The sequence below is a fragment of the Oncorhynchus masou genome, chromosome 22 (assembly GCF_036934945.1).
Source record: "Oncorhynchus masou masou isolate Uvic2021 chromosome 22, UVic_Omas_1.1, whole genome shotgun sequence".
Taxonomy (NCBI): Eukaryota; Metazoa; Chordata; class Actinopteri; order Salmoniformes; family Salmonidae; genus Oncorhynchus; species Oncorhynchus masou.
In genome coordinates, this window is record NC_088233.1 from 25,345,869 (window position 1) to 25,365,471 (window position 19,603).

General features: G+C 40.9%; 1 protein-coding gene across 1 annotated transcript in view; it reads right to left on the minus strand.

The window, feature by feature from the left end:
* The window catches only part of LOC135509238 (leucine-rich repeat-containing protein 4C-like), a 103,519-nt gene extending 94,073 nt beyond the window's left edge, over positions 1–9,446 (minus strand). Inside the window, exon 1 of the mRNA XM_064929726.1 lies at positions 7,678–9,446. The gene's annotated coding sequence lies outside the window, so the exon portion shown is untranslated. The remainder of the gene's footprint in view (positions 1–7,677) is intronic.
* Between the last annotated feature and the right edge of the window lie 10,157 nt (positions 9,447–19,603).

Sequence of the window (19,603 nt, forward strand, 5' to 3'; positions counted from 1 at the left end):
TGCTTGCATTTGTGTGTATGTGTGCAGGATGTCTGTACTTGTCTGTCGAGTTGATTTAGAAAGCCAGTGCGTTGGTCCACAGCTCACTGACGTCTTCAGTCTCCACATGATTGAAATAGTAACTCTGATCCTTAACAAGAATCTAGATCAATGTCAGGAGTGCCTGAACCCAAAACCAGAAAACTCTTTGAAGACTGGATTGATTACCTTAACTACCAAAAACCTGAATGAAAACACATTGCTGTTCCTATTTACTCTACTAGTATGGTATTGCACAGGGTCGCGAATGGTGTTAAGAGCTCCAATAAAGATCAATGCCTGTGTAGATCATTGTAGTGCTACAGAATTAGCTTGAGCCGACAAAACAATAACAACCACAAATAAAACAAAATAAACCAAAAGGTCCACTCTTAGCTAAGCCATTCTACAGCCAAATAATGACTCAACATCTCATCCACAAATAAACCACTTCGAAGAGAAATGAGTTGAAAAGAATGTGCATGAATAGCTCACGATCCCAACATCCTGTGTAGGACTTCTGTATGTTAGTTTGAGTGTCGGCTTCCTGCGGCTGGGGTCAAAATACATATTTCTAAGGTCAATTGTTGCGGGGGCACTCAACTACAGCTTTGGTGGTCATGAAATTTTGTCAGCCGATTATTGTCATGAGAATAACTGACCGGTCTCACGATAATTGAACGTTAATTAACATAAACACTTTCGCATCTCCAGGCTTCCACACATAGCCTGTCATTTGAAACAGGTCCTCCTATATGCTTAAAATAGAGTTATTTATGCAACTTTAGTTGTGATGCAAACCTTAGGCTGTTTTCATTTCTAATACATTCTAAGGCTGCATGATGTGACTCTCATGAGGCATGCGCTCTGCTTTGTTTCAAAAATAATAATAACTACAAACACTTCATCAGTCTCTCATTCACAATTTGACAAGCTTGACAATATTCTCACCCATCTGACTATTCTCAGTGTAATCTATTCTTTACATTTAGCCTACTAATATATGCATGGAATTATTTTTAATTTAGAATGGCCCACAAAAAAACATGTCATCCGTAAACTGCACTCGAATGGAGGAGGCGTTTTTAATATGCCAGGTAGTCTACAAAGGTTTTAAAGCGGATTAATATCCGTAATTTTAAGAATTGAGGAATAAATATAGCAGCATGAGAAAGCTGGGATCATCTTTTAAATAGTGCCTAGTCAAAACTCACATGTGATTGCACAATGACTGGGCTTATAAGAAAAGGTTTCACTTGGCTCTATAGGCTATGGGCTCTCTAACCCTGTTCCAGGGGTCATAGGCCTAAAGGATACACTTAGAGTTATTTGGCCCTTAGTTGGAATGCAAATCTTATCAAAACAAATAGGCCTATACTGAGCTAGGCTACATAAAGCATGCGATGATGATTTGAAAAAGTCGCAAAAAATGCATGTGCTGTTTCTTGCCTTCCTTCACAAGTGATATTGTCACACATCAGAATATTCTCAATGTAATCTTGTCTTTACATATTCTATACAATATACGTGTGCAATGAGTTTTGATTGAGAATGGGTCATTATCAGGGTTGGGTAGGTAACCTTCTAAATGTAATCTTGAAGCGAGCATAGAAGTCATTTAGCTTGTCTGGTAGCCTCATGTCACTGGGCAGCGTGCGGCTGTGCTTCCCTTTGTAGTCTGTAATAGTTTGCAAGCCCTGCCACATCCAATGAGCATCGGAGCCGGTGTAGTATGATTCAATCTTAGCAGTCTATTGACACTTTGCCTGTTTGATGGTTCGTCGCAGGGCAAAGCAGGATTTCTTGTAAGCTTCCAGGTTATAGTCCCGCACCTTGAAAGTGGCAGCTCTAACCTTTAGCTCAGTGTGAATGTTGCCTGTAATCCATAGCTTGTGGTTGGGGTATGTACGTACAGTCACTGTGGGGACGACGTCCTCAATGCACTTGTTGATAAAGCCAGTGACTGATGTGGTGTACTCCTCAATGTCATCGGAAGAATCCCAGAACATGTTCCAGTCTGTGATAGCAAAGCAGTCCTGTAGTTTAGCATCTGCTTCATCTGACCATCTTTTTATAGACCAACTCACTGGTGTTTCCTGCTTTAATTTTTGCTTGTAAGATGGAATCAGAAGGATAGAGTTGTGGTCAGATTTACCAAATGGAGGGTGTTACAGTTAATAGTTACCTGTCCAAAATTGTCATCAGTAACGTAACTTTTGGATTACCCAAATTCAGTAACGTAATCGGATTACATTCAGTTACCTTTAGATTACTTTCCCCCTAAGTGGCATTAGAAGAAGATACAAATATGTTACCAATTGAACAACATCTATGACAGGATAAATCAATGTTAAAGTTTACATAGCTGGCTATATATGGAGGTAAAGTGTTATTTTATGGGTTGGTTATGTAGGCTTCTTCAAACCCATCTCTTTCTATTACATTTAATAATATGATAAAATTATATCTATACATTAATATATATATATATATATATATATAACTTATAAGTTCAAAAAAGGATGTAGCAACTACAGATTGCCCCTTTAAGTCTATCAAACGTTTACGAGTTTGAGCATGTGTCCATTAGGTCTATAGAGTTTAGTTTTTTTCAGCATGAATTAGATTGAGCAATTAAAGCACCACTTTTATTTCATAGGCTGGGATCCGCACTGTGCAGCTGTTGCATTTTTTACTAGTTGTCCACTGGTTTCAAAAACAATGATTGATTGGCAGCTTAAACTTCTTGAATTCAAACATTATTGACTTCAAATACATATTTAGATTGTGAACAGCCATCCACAACAACCCCAATCAGTAAGCCACATATAGCTAAATGAGAGAGCAGCAGTGTGATTCACATCAATGCGCAATGTAGATATCAACAATAAGTGATATCCGTATCGCTGTAGACTACACCACTGCTGTCATCCTTACCTCTAAGCGTTTATTCAAGTTGGATAATCTGTAGTCTACAAAAGCTTTTCCGGCGATCCATCAAACACATTTGTGACTCATTTCAGGAAACTAGCCAAATGTCGTGGGTCACTACATCAAAGGAGAGTCATTTGAATGTAAACTTTTTTTTTTAATCAAAATGCATTTTTTTGGGGCAGAAATACCTTCTGGGACATGTGAACTTTCATATGCCTTAAAAACAAACGTGTAACCCATCTGTAAATATGAATACAATTGTTAAATTACGAGCCAAGTTTGTTATGCCACAGAAAAGGACAGCAACCTTCCCACTCTGACTTATGGTCAGACTCGCTCAGGTGGAACAAACTTAAATTTGAGCTTTTTTTCAATGCTGATTTAAATGTCATTAAGAAAACAGAGAATTGTCAAAGATTTTTTTCACAAACATCCTTTCTGAATTTAAAAGTAATCTTCAAAGTAATCATCTAGTTTTTCAAAAGTATCTGTAATCTGATTACAATATTTTTGATAGTAACAACGTATTACAGTTATGCTTTTTTTGTAATCCCTTACATGTAATGAGCTTGAGGCTATAAATAGAATCCCGGATCCGGGATTGCGCAACGCAAGGGGTTAAAGCTGATGGGATATTCCTATTTTTAATAGATGCCATTAAAACTCTGTTTTCTCATGTAATTGCATAGCATAGCCTATAGAAATGTTGCGCAACATGGGTTTATGGGAACACTTATTAATTCCATGCATCAACCAGCTATGAAGAGCGGGATCTTGCTGCGCAAGAGGTGATCCTTTTCCGCTCAAACTCTGAATGCCAGGGCTCTCATGAAGTGTTTGATTTTATTTTCAAATTTATTTGCATTGATGACAGAGTGATTAGAGGGACAATAGTGCGCTGAGTACCAGGCCATTAGCAACTGGCCGTAAGCAAGTTTGGTAGGCTACTAATGGTTTCAACGGTCACATGGAATCTGACTGCAGTCATGACTCGTGACTGCTGGTGTGACAATCACCATAACAGCCCTAGACTCAACCATTGTCTCCATCAGCACCTAGACATGGGAAGTCATCAAGGGACTGAACTCATGTAACAAACCACCAATCATCTGAGATGATGCATCCAGTTAGAGTTGATTGTGTATACTCACAGCACAGCAGCACTGCCTTGACCTGAAAACATATCTGCCTTCTCTCGCTCTCTCTTGGTACCCCAGCCCCCCTCCTCATCTCAACCTCCCCCAGTGTGTTTCTATCTGCCGGTCTGGCAGCCAACACTTACCCCAAAAGGGTTCTACCTGGAACCAAAAAGGGTTCTTCAAAGGGTCCTCGTACGGGATAGCCAAAGAACCCTTTTAAGTTCTAGATAGCACCTTTTTTCAAAGAGTGTAGATAACACAGGACTGCCTGACTTTTTAATTTCCCCTTCACGACCAATCCAATACCCAGAGAACATTTCTACCCAGAGAAGATGAAAGATGTACGGGCGGTTCCATTATTGATAGAAGTCCCCAGCAGTCAGAGAAATGAATGCTAATGGTGTCCTAAGCTGGGGCTTTACCCAGATTAATCCGATTTAACAAATGAACATTTATTAAATGGCACAAAGCGATGGCCCTGATCTGAACGGAGTCACAGTCTGAAGAAATAAGCAACATTTCAAAGGAGGATGTGGGAAAAGGAACATGGGCATATGCTCTGTGGCTTCACGAGGGGCTGACACCTTGTCGCAATGCTACCCTTTTCTGGCTGACAAGTTCATTAATTTTTTGACAGGGCCGCTTGGCACAATTTTCAACGGATTACTGAGACCGCAACGAGGGGAGGAATTGGACATGAAACAGACGTCTGAGGAGGTGACAATGTTATCAACTGAAATCTGGCTTGATGTTAGCAGCAGGACTTTTCCCTCGGTCCTCAGTACCCACACTGCACCTGGTCTGAGACCACTGCACCACTGGGGATGCCTGAGACACACTGGGGATTATGTTGTTGTCACTAGCACATAATAAAATAAACAAACACGTAGGTGCACATGACTCTAGGAGATTATGGGAAGTTGTCATTGTATCATTGACGTTTTACAGAGCATGGACCTACAACAACGATGAAGGCACTACTGTACGTGCTGAAATGTTGACCATCTTACTGCAATATTAAAAAACAAGAACCCCCCCCCCCAGCCCTAGACTGATGACTTTCTATCACCTCTATTGAAAGGAAAGCTCAGGAGGGAAGTGGACCTTTGAGAAGCGCTCAACATGCAGAAGGGATAGGCTCCCCGTAGGCATGAATCACTCTGGATCAGGCCACAACAAACACATGTCATCTTTGGGATTCATAGAGTGGATGTATCATGCTAAAATCTTTGACAGGGGAAGAACATAAAATGAGCAGTCTAATTTGTCTCCCCAAGGCAACATGCTTTCTCAAATAGGGTGAAAGATGTTCACTCCCTCACTAACCTGAGGGAATAGGGGGCCACTTTAATCAGGTGACAGAAAGCTGCGATCAATTCTACAACAGTAGAATGACAACCGTAACCTCAGTTGCAACTGAAGCTATAACATTACTACTTCTATTACTTCTACTGTGATGTATTATTAATGATTTACTACTACTGTTACTACTAAATGGCATATACTTCCAACACTGAAAGGTAGGATAGATACTGCATTTGTCAATCTAAAACCAAGTCATAATATTCTCTGCGCGTTCACCAAGCCTTACTACCTGTATCGCCTCAAATTACCTACATATATCCATGATTCAATGTAGCTGTATTATAGGAGAAGATGGTAAAAACATGATGGAAAAATACTATTTGATAGTAGCTTGTAGTAGCTTGTATCCAGTATATACAGTGCCTAATTCCACATTTTGTTGAGTTACATCCTGAATTCAAAATAGATACAATAGTTGATTTCTCACCAATCTAAACACAATACCCCATAATCACAAATTCAAAACATGTTTTCTAGAAAGTCTGACTTTTTGGAAAATGAAATACTGAAAGAAATGATTTACGTAAGTATTCACACACCTGAATCAATTAATGCATGTTAGAATCAACTTTAGTGATTAGAGTTGTGAGTCTTTCTGGGTACATCTCTAAGAGCTTTGCACAACTGGATTGTACAATATTTGCACATTCTTCTTTTTTTTATCAGGCTCTGTCAAGTCTTAGGCCAGTGACACAACATCTCGATTTAATCCATTTTAAATTCAGGCTGTAAATCAACTAAATGTGGAGAAGTCAAGGGGTGTGAAAACTTTCTGAATGCACTGTAGAGTACCTAGTTCATTGTTTTCAGACAAATGGGTGGTTGAAATAAGAAAACACAATTGGTTAAATTCACATGTAAGAGAGTTGTATACTGTATAACAATTGCTTTAAGCATGCAGATATGATAAAACCTCATTTTGAAGGAGTCAAATTTAATCTAACGTTCATTACTGGCTAGATGCAAGGCCCTGTGTGTGCATGTTCTCTGTGGTCTTCTGTCTTGCTGTCCCTCTGCGAGATCAAAGAGACCACTGTGTGAGAAGGAGGGTTCAGTGTGTGTGTGTGTGTGTGTGTGTGTGTGTGTGTGTGTGTGTGTGTGTGTGTGCATGCGTGCGTGCGTGTGTGTGTGTTTCCATGTGCTCCTGGTGCCAAGAATGAATGAATGAATGAATGAATGGAGAACCAATCCGTTTCAACCTATACACCATATCCCATACCATGGCACACTGTACATCAGTGCATGGTGATCAATTATCATCACTGGAATATAACCAAAACACCATTGCTTCATGTATGTGTGCTATACACCACACATTATGCTACGTTCGTTTCGAGCCATCAGAGTTTCTAGCCTACGTTCGTTTCTGGACATCATGACAAGCGAAGCTTGTCATTTCAGCACCACGTTTATGAGAGACAGCTCCCTCAATACCAGTAGTGAGCCAACAGCAATGCCTCCGCATTAAAACAGACACTACCCTACATGGATAGGTGGAAATGAAAGTGCATTAGCTACAGCCCTATAGTGTTCTTGCAAACATCATTCTCAAAGACATGGCAGTGCTCATATGTTAGGCTTTCCACCGGTCGCATGCGAGGAGCCTTAATAACAGAACAGTGTGAAGTCAATTGCACAGCAATGTGCTCTACAAATAGCTATTGATGGGCCTACTGTGCATATTATAATCAGCATAAAATATTAGATATTCTGAATGTTATTTGGCCTTTGGTAGGTGCTGAAATCCAACGGTCCGAATAGAGCAAATGGGATGCAACAGACTGCATCACCACTACTCAACAACCATCCTCTCCACACATTTTCATCAGTTTGGGTTATTTGTGGTATCAGCATCAGCCTCGTGATAAAATAAAATGTGTATAGGTTAGTCGAATAAAGTCTGAATCGACAAGCATTTCCTAGAGCGTTCCAACACAAACGCACGCACGCGAACACACACACACACCGAATGGTCCATTCATCACATCACACAAAATATGCTTTTTTTGACAGATTAAGTCTGATGAAGCTTTTTGTTTAGTCTATGTCGTAATATAACACGACAAAGAGAGATAGTGCAGCAAAGGAACGCGGATTTTAAATAGCCTACCTCTACCAGATTACCAATATGCTTTAGCTAAAACCGTAATTCAATGTGGGCAAGGTTTTAGTGGCATTTAGAAATCATTTCAACTAAACAAAAATAGCACATATAACTTACTTGTCACCAAAGATGCTGATGTTAGCAGGATAGCTGATTCAAACAACGACAGTTGTCTCTTCAGCTCCTTCCCCTCGAAAACTGCATCGAAAATACATCCGCAATTCTCAAGCAATTTGGCAGACTCCGTGGTGATACTTTCACACACCTTATCCGGTCCCCAGATTGCAAACGATGTAGAATTTAATCCATCAATGAATATCAATCAATCGGTTGAGATTTAGGACTTGCACATTGATAATAGAGTCAAATTATCCATCACCATAATCATATTTTTCAAGAAGCAAATAATACGGAGGCACTGTTGAAACTAATGGTTCGATGCAGAGCGATATCCCGCTGTGAGGTTAACAAGGCACAATTATATCTATGTCGCTGTCCGGTACCATTTCGTGAATCAGGAGAAATCCGAGCTCTTCCCAGATCCAGCCCTTATATTTTTATTTTCAATAAAAACAAACCAACCTCTCCAGAGCCAGACCACTAAAGACACCGTCTCACGCAGCCGTGGACTCCCAGATTGATAACATCCTCAAACCTCATCATAATCTACGGCTGAACATCATCGACATACATATTGAGCAAAAATAAAGAGGTTGATAGTTGTCTTCCCGCTGTCACGCTTTTAGCTGGAACTTTTCTCACGCTTCCCCTTGCTACTCTGCAACCCCACTGGAATCTGATTAGATTTCAACGCACAACCCAGTGCGGATTTCAAGATTCTTACTAATCTTTTCCTCCGTATTGAATGTCGTTGGATGGGGTCCCGGAGTTGATGTAGCCTATGAATTCTTCGGTGGATTGGACGAAGAATGATACAGTCATCAGGCTTATCTTTGTCTTCTGATAGATTATTCCATCGATGTTCATAGGCGTCAGTCAGTATGTTTGATGGAAGGACCTGCAGCGAGTCAGGTGGAAAATCCAGCAGGTTGTATAGCCTATAAATGCATTAAAGCCTTGTTTACAGGGTTAACAACGAAATCCCCTTCCTTGGTCTGACTCTCAAATCTAAGGCAAATTTTATGAGTATGTTTCATAGGATGAACTAATATAACGCTATATATTAGGCCTATTATAGTTCCAAAGGTTTCGTGTCCCGACTTCTCATTGCGTCTCGAGAGCCGTTTGTTCACCAAGCTGCTCCTGTCAGTTTTCCCCCACAGCAATCATAGCCTCCTCTCTCTGTTCTCTTGCTCTATACGTATGTCAGACAGGACTCTCCAGTACCGACAATCCACTGATATCCCACAAGAGGGAACGAATATCCACCTAGTGATGATCCTCCGTGCGCGCTCTTCACCAACTCAAATTGCGCGTTGGGATGATGACCAATAGCTCTGACCACAGCTTATACATGCAATGCATTTGTGCACTCTCACATAGATCATATGATACCATGCATGTGCAAGTTCGAAGGTCTAGACAATAGATAGTGGACAGTGTGGTGAAGTAGTTTCTCCTCTGTTTCAGCGTGCCGATAGCCTGACACCCAGGACGCACTGGCTTCCTCCCTCACTCAAAACAAGACCATTTGTATATCGCCAGTCAGTGCAGAAGAAATACTCCCTCTAGACTGGCTGAACACCTCTCCTTTGACGCACATTCATGTGTTGCGTCTGCCTTGTTGTGGGTCCCTCTATATTTTCCCCACGTACCCTTTCTCACTGTTGATGGGTGAAATACAATTATCCAATTTCCTGCCATCATCTACCCGCTGATTGGTCAATTGCATTATAACTTGATGTCATGAGGAGCGATGCGTCTGGGGGTAATATGGATGCGCGTGTGTTTGCCCCAGTGCGTGCACGACCTAAGAATGTGTGTGTGAGTTAGAGAGAGAGAGAGAGAGAGAGAGAGAGAGAGAGAGAGAGAGAGAGAGAGAGAGAGGTGGGGAGGCCTGTTTCTCAGTGGCTCCCTGCACCAGATGGGACACGACTGCCACCTACCGACCCCCCCCCCCCCCCCCCCTCTATGACACCATCAGAGCCACAGGCTACTGGAGCAGCCGGTCAGAACACGGTGCTTCTCTCATCGACTTACGTTTCACAACGGGTCCATTTTCTTATGACCTATGCTGTGCATTATGCACACAGACACGACTCCAGATCACACCCATTGTAGCCAACATAATTCAGCGTGAGTTTCAACAAAACTTACACACTCCCATCGAGCAATATCTGTAGCACCTGACCAGATACAATTAAATAGCCAGTCCATAGTTCTTTTTGGCTTCAGTGCGCCTACAGATCAATTCACACTGGGATGCGCAATTGCGACGTCACCAGAGCAGCGCAGATGACATTAACGGTTCTCAAAATGGGACTGTTTGGAAACATTCAGTGAACGGGCGACTCGGGCACACAACTATGAGAAGTACCAGCGCTTTTGACTAGTTTAATGTAACTCGAAATTATGCACATCATCATCAGGCAGTGAAAGAGGCCAATGCCTGGTACTATCGCTAATTGCTGTGTCAGGGGTGATTTCTCAATACCAGAACAGAATTAGAGTCAATACAGTGCAGAGTACACAGTATGTACATATAACTGTCTAACATGTTATCACAATTATGATAAAACACATGTATTTAAATCTAAACTATTGGTAACACTGAATGTAGTGTAGTTCAGCTGGGATTTCTGTATATGTTTGGATAAAATATGCATTTGCTATGGTCTCAGACAAGGGTACTTATCACTTGACTGTAGCCCACCAATCTACCTCTGCTGCACATACTACTTATGATGGTATTGTCAGTGGCTACAAGAAGCAGCAGTGAGTGACATGACATATATGGAATATACATATACTGTTAAAACTGGACAATATGGATAGAACTATTTGCTGAAGGGGAGGGGGGAGACATTCCACTTGCAGTGGTTGCAGGCCCTTTTTAAAAAACTTTGGTACTGTAGATGTGAGAGAACATTATTATGCCAGATCAAGGATCTGTCCAGCTGTCAACGTCTCATCACATCTCAACAGTGAAGGTGTTGCATCATCTATCAGTCTTCAGAAATGTCAGCATGCCTGTCTGTCAGTTGTTGGCCACTCGTCACTAAAAGTGCACTGCCATTATTCTGCATTCCTCGCCTATGATTGAACAACTTTAATTGTTTGACATTAAAGGGTCACTCTCTCTGTCTCTGTCACTCTCTCTGTTAGTCAGTCACTCTTTCTCTCTCTGTCAGTCACGCTACCTCTCCCTGTCAGTCTCTCTCTCGCTCTCTCGCTCTCTCTCACTCTCTCAACCCGCCCACACACACACACACACACACACACACACACACACACACACACACACACACACACACACACACACACACACACACACACACACACACTGACCATTCATTTTCTCAGACTGACCATGCAAATGTAACCTATTACAATTGCAAACAGCCACAAACAGCCACTTTCCACCTAGGCAGAGCCGTAACCTTTTCTATTAATCTCTCTCTTACCTCTGCACAGTAGATTCATGCTGCTCACATGTATTGTTTAGTTCACTGTCATTGCGCACTCTGCAATAATAGCAGCCATGTTATGACAGCCATGCCTAATGGTTTGGATTGAAGGCTTTCATTTGACCACTTTCTTGTGAATCAGGTGACCATTTACTTAAAACCCTATTTGCTCTGTGGGTGCCATCACAAGCGGTCATATTAATTCCCATTTTATCTGGATTAATGTGCCTTTTGGGGAAACTGAATGAATGTTGATTGATACATCCCACTGTTACCTTCAAAAACATCAACCTGTTCTCTTGTTAGTATGTTCTGAGTATACATATTTATTTTGTCTGAAATTGGTGTCTTTATTTAAAGATCATTTGTTAGTTTTGAGAAGGAACTTCATTTAACTGTAATTATTCTACAATATATTGATTCATTTCACGTCTAAACACCTAATACATGGTCAACAGAGCACTTTGATCTCTTCATATGTTTTAGTATTGTCCTTGCATATGGTTAAAAGGGTCTTGTCTTGTTACTTTATGCTAGACATCATTGCTGACATTACAGCTGTTGATGATGTCATGTCTGTTTTGACATGTGAAGTAATCTAAGATCAACCTGCACGGTGATATGAGGCAAGCCACAGCAAACAGGAAAAGGCAGTGTAGCTTGATAAGCACATAATGCACATGGCTCTGACAGAGTATGTGCATCTCTTGACTTAACCCACTTCCAAATCTTGGTTCAAAACATCACCCCTGAATGGCTCTGAAAAATGGAGTGGAGTCGACGTAGGTTGTTTTCATTATTAATGCTGTTGCTTTTGGAGGGTTTGGAGTAGCGTCACTTCGCTAGTCCTCCTGGGACTCAGAGGAAAATAGAATAATGTAGGAAATGAAGAGGCAGGTGTTGAGAGGCGAGAGCCTTAGTTTGTGTCTCTGAGAGTGCCACTCGTCACTGGCCTCAATTCCGCTCCAGCAGGCCTGGTGGCAGCGAGGGTTACAGTGGTGATAGGCGTACCTCTCTTTCAATCTCCTTTCTGTTCTCTTTCTCACTGCTTTCTTTCTCTTTGTTTTCACTGCCTTGTCTAACAGTAAATCTAACAGTAAATGTTCAGCCACAGTTGTTGATAAAAATAGCAATTGACAGCTCCTCTTGTCTGCTACAGTAATGCTTTTAGTTCCTGACCTCCAACCTAATATTTGCCTGCAACACAACAAGGACTCTGGTGATACATATTGTATGCACTGTAAGTGCCCAGAGTGGGGAAAAACACATGTTGCCATACAATACAGTGGAAAACTCAATGAGTAAAATCCCCACAAACACCTCAGCGACTTGAATGTGATTCATAGAGGTTCAGCAAATTTCAAGGACTTCATAATTAGGCGCATCAATTTGTTTGCCATCCTGTTTAATATCCACTTTGATTCACACTAATCTCTCACTCTACTCGTTATCCAAGGATTCTTTTGGCCCATAGGGCCACGATCGAAGAGCAGCAGCCCAGTCCTGATTCTCAACTCACTGCTAGCAGCCCCCGTCTCTGCCTTTATTCCTCTATTCCACCCATTCAACTGGCAACATTTTTATAATTCAGCGCCGGGCACACCCTAAAAGCATCCTCCGCCTTGATGGAATTTCAGTATATGACAGGTAACAGAGGGCTTGATAACTGACGGGGTTATTGGTTTTAGGCTGCAGCACAGAACAGTAAGCAGAAAGGACAAGGGCAGTGTTCTGCACATGGAAGGATAACAGGAGGTATGATGATCATGATAACCATAATCACTATCATCCCATTGATCATTACCATTCCTCAGCAGCAGCGGTAGCAGCAGGCCCACAGGCAGAAGCTCTACCATTAGCAACACACAAGAGAATATACATCAAAGACACAGCAACCTCATCTTAGTACAATCACAGGTTCACTATGTTGCCCACACAACGTATGACTGACAACTCCCGATTATATGTAATCACTTGGTACTGTTGTGAGTGCATGCATAGACCATGTAGAAGTCTCAATAACGTAGAAGGATTTTCATTCAAATTCAAGCTAAGGTACTGTACTGAACTGAAACAGAGTTGGCACTAATTCAATGTGCACCTTTCAGGAGTCGAGAGTCAAGTCCATTTTGAGAGAACCCTACACCTATTGACAGATCAAATGTGACGTGTGCTTTCAGGCATACTTCCAATGATAAAAAGTGCATATTTGTACCCAGGGCGCTCCCTCACTGCACCAGAGACATTATAAGTTGTATTTTAATTAGAAATATGGCTCGGTTCAGTTGTAATCACAGCAAAACATGTCACCTTATATCTTGTCTCGGAACAAACTGTTTAGGATGCTATGACTAAAAGAGATGCTCTAAAGTGGAGTAGGTGGTGGAGGAATACCCTGTAGTCTACTCTGTCAGCTGGTACATGAACAGGGTATGCCTTAAAATGCCTAAAAATAGCTATTTGGACATTGAGGTTTCTTTTGTCTTGTAGATATATATTTTTTTACAATTGAACTTTCCTTGTTTTAGGTCATCATCATAAACAAATTGTACATATACAGTTGAAGTCGGAAGTTTAAATACACTGAGGTTGGAGTCATTGAAACTTGCTTTTCAACCACTCCACAAATGTCTTGTTAGGATCCGTTAAGTCTGTTAGGACATCTACTTTGTGAATGACACAATACATTTTTTCCAACAATTGTTTACAGACAGAATTAATTCTAAGTGAAATAATCTATCACAATTCCAGTGGGTCATAAGTTTATATACACTAAGATGACTGTGCCTTTAAACAGCTTGGACAATTCCAAGCAATGACATCATGGCTTTAGAAGCTTCTGATAGGATAATAATCATAATTTGAGTCAATTGGAGGTGTACCTGTGGATGTATTTCAAGGCCTACCTTCGAACTCAGTGCCTCTTTGCTTGAAATATATACATGGGAAATCAAAATAAATCAGCCAAGACCTCAGAAAATAAATTGCAGACCTCCACAAGTCTGGTTCATCCTTGGGATCAATTTCCAAATGCCTGAAGGTACCACGTTCATCTGTACAAACAATAGTATGCAAGTATAAACACCATGGGACCACGCATCCGTCATACCGCTCAGGAAGGAGATGCATTCTGTCTCCTAGAGATGAACGTACTTCGGTGCGCAAAGGACGTTGTGAAGATGCTGGAGGAAACAGGTAGAAGGGTATCTATATCCACAGTAAAACGAGTCCTATATCAACCTGAAAGACCGCTCAGCAAGGAAGAAGCCACAGCTCCAAAACCGGCATAAAAAAGCCAGACTACGGTTTGCAACTGCACATGGGGACAAAGATTTTTTGAGAAATGTCCTCTGGTCTAATGAAACAAAAATAGGACTGTTTGGCCATAATGACCATCGTTATGTTTGGGGGGAAAAGGGGGAGGCTTGCAAGCCAAAGAACACCATCCCAACCGTGAAGCACGGTGGTGGCAGCATAATGTTCTGGCGGTGCTTTGCTGCAGGAGGGACTGGTGCACTTCACAAAATAGATGGCATCAATTGGCAGGAAAATTATGTGGATATATTGAAGCAACACTTCAAGACATCAGTCAGAAAGTTAAGCTTGGTCGCAAATGGGTCTTCCAAATGGACAATGACCCCAAGCACACTTCCAAAGTTGTGGCAGAATGGCTTAAGGACAACAAAGTCAAAGTATTGGAGTGGCCATCACAAAGCCCTGACCTCAAGGCTGATGAAAGAAATTAAAGCTGAAATAAATAATTCTCTCTACTATTTTTCTGACAATTCACATTCTTAAAATAAAGTGGTGATTCTAACTGACCCAAGACAGGGGATTTTTACTATGACTAAAAGTCAGGAATTGTGAAATGTATTTGGACATTTAAATGTATTTGGCTAAAGGTGTATGTAAACTTCCCACTTCAACTGTATGTGAATTTCTAAACAAAATAAGGTTACATAAAGCATAACATAACCAACAAGCACCCACATCTTCTCTTAACAGTAAACAATAACAAACACACACACACAAATCAATAATTATACATTCACTTTCAGTTATTTTCTCTCTTCCAGTGTTTCATTACCCCTAATGATCTTTCTTTACATTACATGGTTTTATTAAATTGACTGTCACAAAGTGTGTGGCTGTAGTATATACAGTAAAATACAACATACCTCTAAAGGAGTATAGAGGCCTTACAGCTAAACAACAACAAAAAGAATACCAGGCAACACGAAAGCCGTCCAATTGTACCAACGGAAGACCCGTAGTGTTTTATATGGACACTTCTCATTTTATCTGCAAGATTAGAGGGAAAACGTAGCTAAAAGGGGTCCCATATTGTGTAGAAGTCCCCTTCCTTGTTCCTAAATATATCACTTAGTTTCTCCAATGGCTGCACTTTAAAGATCTCATAGCTCCACTTATGTATTGTCGGTGGCAGGTAATTTATCCAGTTTAGGAGGATGCATTTTCAGGCCACAAAGAGTCTTTTTTTAAAGAGATTGAGCTGTGCTAAGGTAAGTGACACCCAATACAGATAGCCAATGGTCCATATAGGAGATCTGAACATGCCATCCAGCCTTGTTTTTACATTTTCCCAGAAAAATGTAGTCCAAAACAAGTGGCCATGGTGCCCTTTTCCTTCTTACACTTACAGCAGGTATCAGAGAATTTGGCATTCATTTTATTACATATAATTGAAGTCCTATGGACCCTTTGCATACACTTATATTGCATTTCTTGCACCTTTTTAGGTGAACAGTCATCTTGGATTTCTGTGTCTCTTCCCAGCTCCGTTTTCCCTTATTCTAATCACAGCACTTAAGTTAGTTTTAACATCGGAATGTATAGCAGTATAAAATTAGGATATTAAAGGTATTTCATCTTTCAACAAGAGATGGTCAACTGGGGGTTCGTATTTGGTTCAGTGGGGGGAACATCATCTGGAATTCATTAAAATGCCTTACTTGCAGATACCCAAAGAACTATCTGTACGGTACAGCAAATGTTTGTTGGATTTCCTGAAATGATAGCAATTTGTCTGGTATTGATTGGCTATTTTGAATTAAATTGAAGAGAAAACTCCAAAGCACTGGGAAGCTTTATTCTGTGTGAGCAAAATAGAAAATACTATGTGACTCATTTATCAACCATTCGGGCATTTGTTTATCAGATTTCTCATGTTCAAGGGGTCCACTTGAACAAGAAGTGACCCTCCCAGTCTTTTGATTTCCTCAAATGACAAGATATGGAACAAATAACACAAAGCCAACTGACCAACCCAGCTACAGTTTATCTCATTCATTATTTTGAAACAAACCTTGCCTCATTTAATTGTGAATTAGTAATTTGGGATGAGGAGGAGGGGAAGAGTTGTTTTGCAATTATAGTGGTGCACATTATAGTTTGTCCTCATGGAATACTGGCTCTAATACTGCCTTTTGCATAGTTCTCATGGTTATTGCTCTTCCCTCTTATTTGCCACAACTTCCTGAGCCAGAAAACAACTCAATGGCAGGCATGCTATTATCAAAATATATATTGTATCTTCTTGTAATGTGCTCAGATGTGATTCAAAGAGCCAGTGGTATGTTCTGCAGGTGAACCAGGAGAATGAGGATAGACATGACAAACTAAAAGTAATTCTCTGCCATTTCTCCTCCGGCTGTAATGGGCACTCTCATTCACCCATTCTATTGTGTGAAGTGTATTGTCACATGTCTGTGACAAGAAAATTATGCACAAATCCTCAATGCATTTGTGTAGACAGGAACAGCTTTTCAATAACAATTAAACAAAAATATGTAGAAAGCGTATGTGCAGTAATTCAGATATATTTACTTCAGCTCTGTTTATTAAATAGGAGTTTGGTTTTGTTTTTTTGTCTACTGACTGGTGAGGTCAAATTAGTGTCAGTTCCCCTTGTTTGGAGTATTACCAGAGGGACATGCTATAAAGGAAAAGGGTGAAATCACTCAGACATTATGTCGAGTAAACAGATACGTTGAAGCTCTATACCAACACATGTGCTGAATCTCTATATCTTGACTTAACATCAGGGTATGGTTTTTTAAGCATGGAGTGAAACCTTGTAATCCCCTATCATAGCAGATTTAGACTATCCTCAGTTCTGGGACTCTCGTTCGGCTTCATTTCTCATGGGAAGAAAACAATGTAAAAAAAATAAAGCATTACTCCAAACAATTGCATACCTATTCAGTCGCAAGGCATGGAGGAGAGCAGATATGTGGCCTACGATGGGCGAACCCTTCTCCAATTCTCTGTGTGGCCGTGTCTGTTCAGACGCGTTGGCAGTGGAGTGGGCAGCCCTCCATCCTCACCAACCCTGCTAAGAAACACAAAGAGAGAAACTGTTAAACATACACCGTTCTGAGAAGAACACAGACTTGCGACCGAACAGACCTTACAGAAGAGACAATTGTTTGGAAGAGTGCATGTTTAATTCTGCAGCTGGTAGTCAAATTGGTATTGTCTCATGAGGATGTGTGTCGTCATTGAAGCTGTAAGCTCATGTGAGACAGGGTGCTACAGTATCTAATGAGGTGTAGAGTTGAGGTGTGTTTAAGTATTTGTGTGATGGCTCCTCTTCCACTGTATAATACAGTTAGTATAATATTTACACCTTGAGACAATAGCGAATCCCGGGTTCACTGCATTATGATAGTCTGTAGGATTATCCTTTACAATAGATAAATAGTTTCCATAAATGTATTAATTGTTGTCATCATAACAACCCCAATTATATTCAAGAGTTGGCTTGAAGTGGCAACATGTATTTCTCCAGATGCAGTCTGGTCTATCAGAACCTTATGTTTATACAAACAAAACTGGGTCATGCGTGGGTCAAATGGAAAGAGTAGAGTTCAGAACATGACAGAGACCGAGGTCCCATTTGAAAAGGTCTGGCAACCCACTGAGAGACATCACACAAGTGACAATTACTTTCATCCAGCCCCGAGAAAGGTTGTTTGACAGTCTAGTTAACTACTAACGATAAATAGTCAATGACTGGCAAATGAAAAGATTCATAACTAGATATTCCTGAGGCTCATAGGTTATGAGACAAGGTAACATTTCTTATAGGGGTTAGCCTGGAGTTGAAGAATGGAGTGGGTTGTCACGACTTCTGCCGAAGTCGTTGCCTTTCCTTGTTCGGGCGGTGCTCGGCGTTCGACGTCACCGGTCTTCTAGCCATCATTGATCCTTTTTTCATTTTCCATTGGTTTTGTCTTGTCTTCCCACACACCTGTTTTCAATCCCATTCATTACCTGTTGTGTATTTAACCCTCTGTTTCCCCTCATGTCTTTGTCAGAGATTGTTTTGTTGTCAGTATAGTGTGATTGTTGTATAGGTGCGCGTCGGGTCCTCGTACCCATGTTTGGTTTGTTTGTACATTTAGTGTTATGGAGCATACTCTTGGAACATTATTAAAAGACTCCATTTTACACTCAGTTTGACTCTCCTGCGCCTGACTTCCCTGCCACCTATTACACCTATGCATGACATGGGTAGAAAATGTGAAGTGACTATAACCATTAAATGCAGTGAATGGCCAGGTTTAACTTCCTAACCTGACAATAGCAATTGTATGTTAACAGGGAAATTATGTGTTTCCGCCATTCCAATCAAATTTGACTAATTTTAAGGATGTACTTTTCTAGTTTTTACTTGCTAATCAGCTATCAGGGCATGCACCAATTTAAAAAATGTGGAAATAGACAGCTATACTCTGTGAAGTTAGCATCTCTTGATTGCTGTAAATTGGATTGTTTTAGGATGACCTTTGTTCCAATACGCCAATACAGTGTGTTTGAAATCATAAACGTAATGTTTCCTTCCTCTCTGTAATAGAATAGAATGAATTGATCGTCCTAAAGACATCTTCAGCAGAGAGCCTGAGGAATTAACTGTTACAGCACTACAGTGTGTGTGTATTGAATGACAGGACTTTGTTGCAGATGTCACGACAATGTCAAGCCCCAGACTTTATTGCAGATGTCACGACAATGTCAAGCCCCGATCTGTTTCACCTGTCTTGTGATTGTCTCCAGCCCCTCCAGATGTCGCTTATTTTCCCTGGTGTATATATCCCTGTGTTTCCTGTCTCTCTCTGCCAGTTCGTCTTGTATGTTTTTCAAGTCAACCAGTGTGTTTTCCGGTACTGCTGCTTCTATTCTCTTTTGCATTTCCTCCTGGTCTTGACTCTTGCCTGTCTTGATCATGAGCCTGCCCGCCGACCTGTGCCTCTGCCTCCCTCTGGAATACCGACCTCTGACTGCCTTGACCTGTCTTCTGCTTGCGCCTGTTGGAACATTAAACATTGTTACTTTGACAGTCTGCCTCTGGGTCTTACTTTGATTCCTGATAGTCAATGCTTTTGACCACCTCCATGGGAGTTCTGTGAACCCTGGCTGAGAGGTTGTGAGTA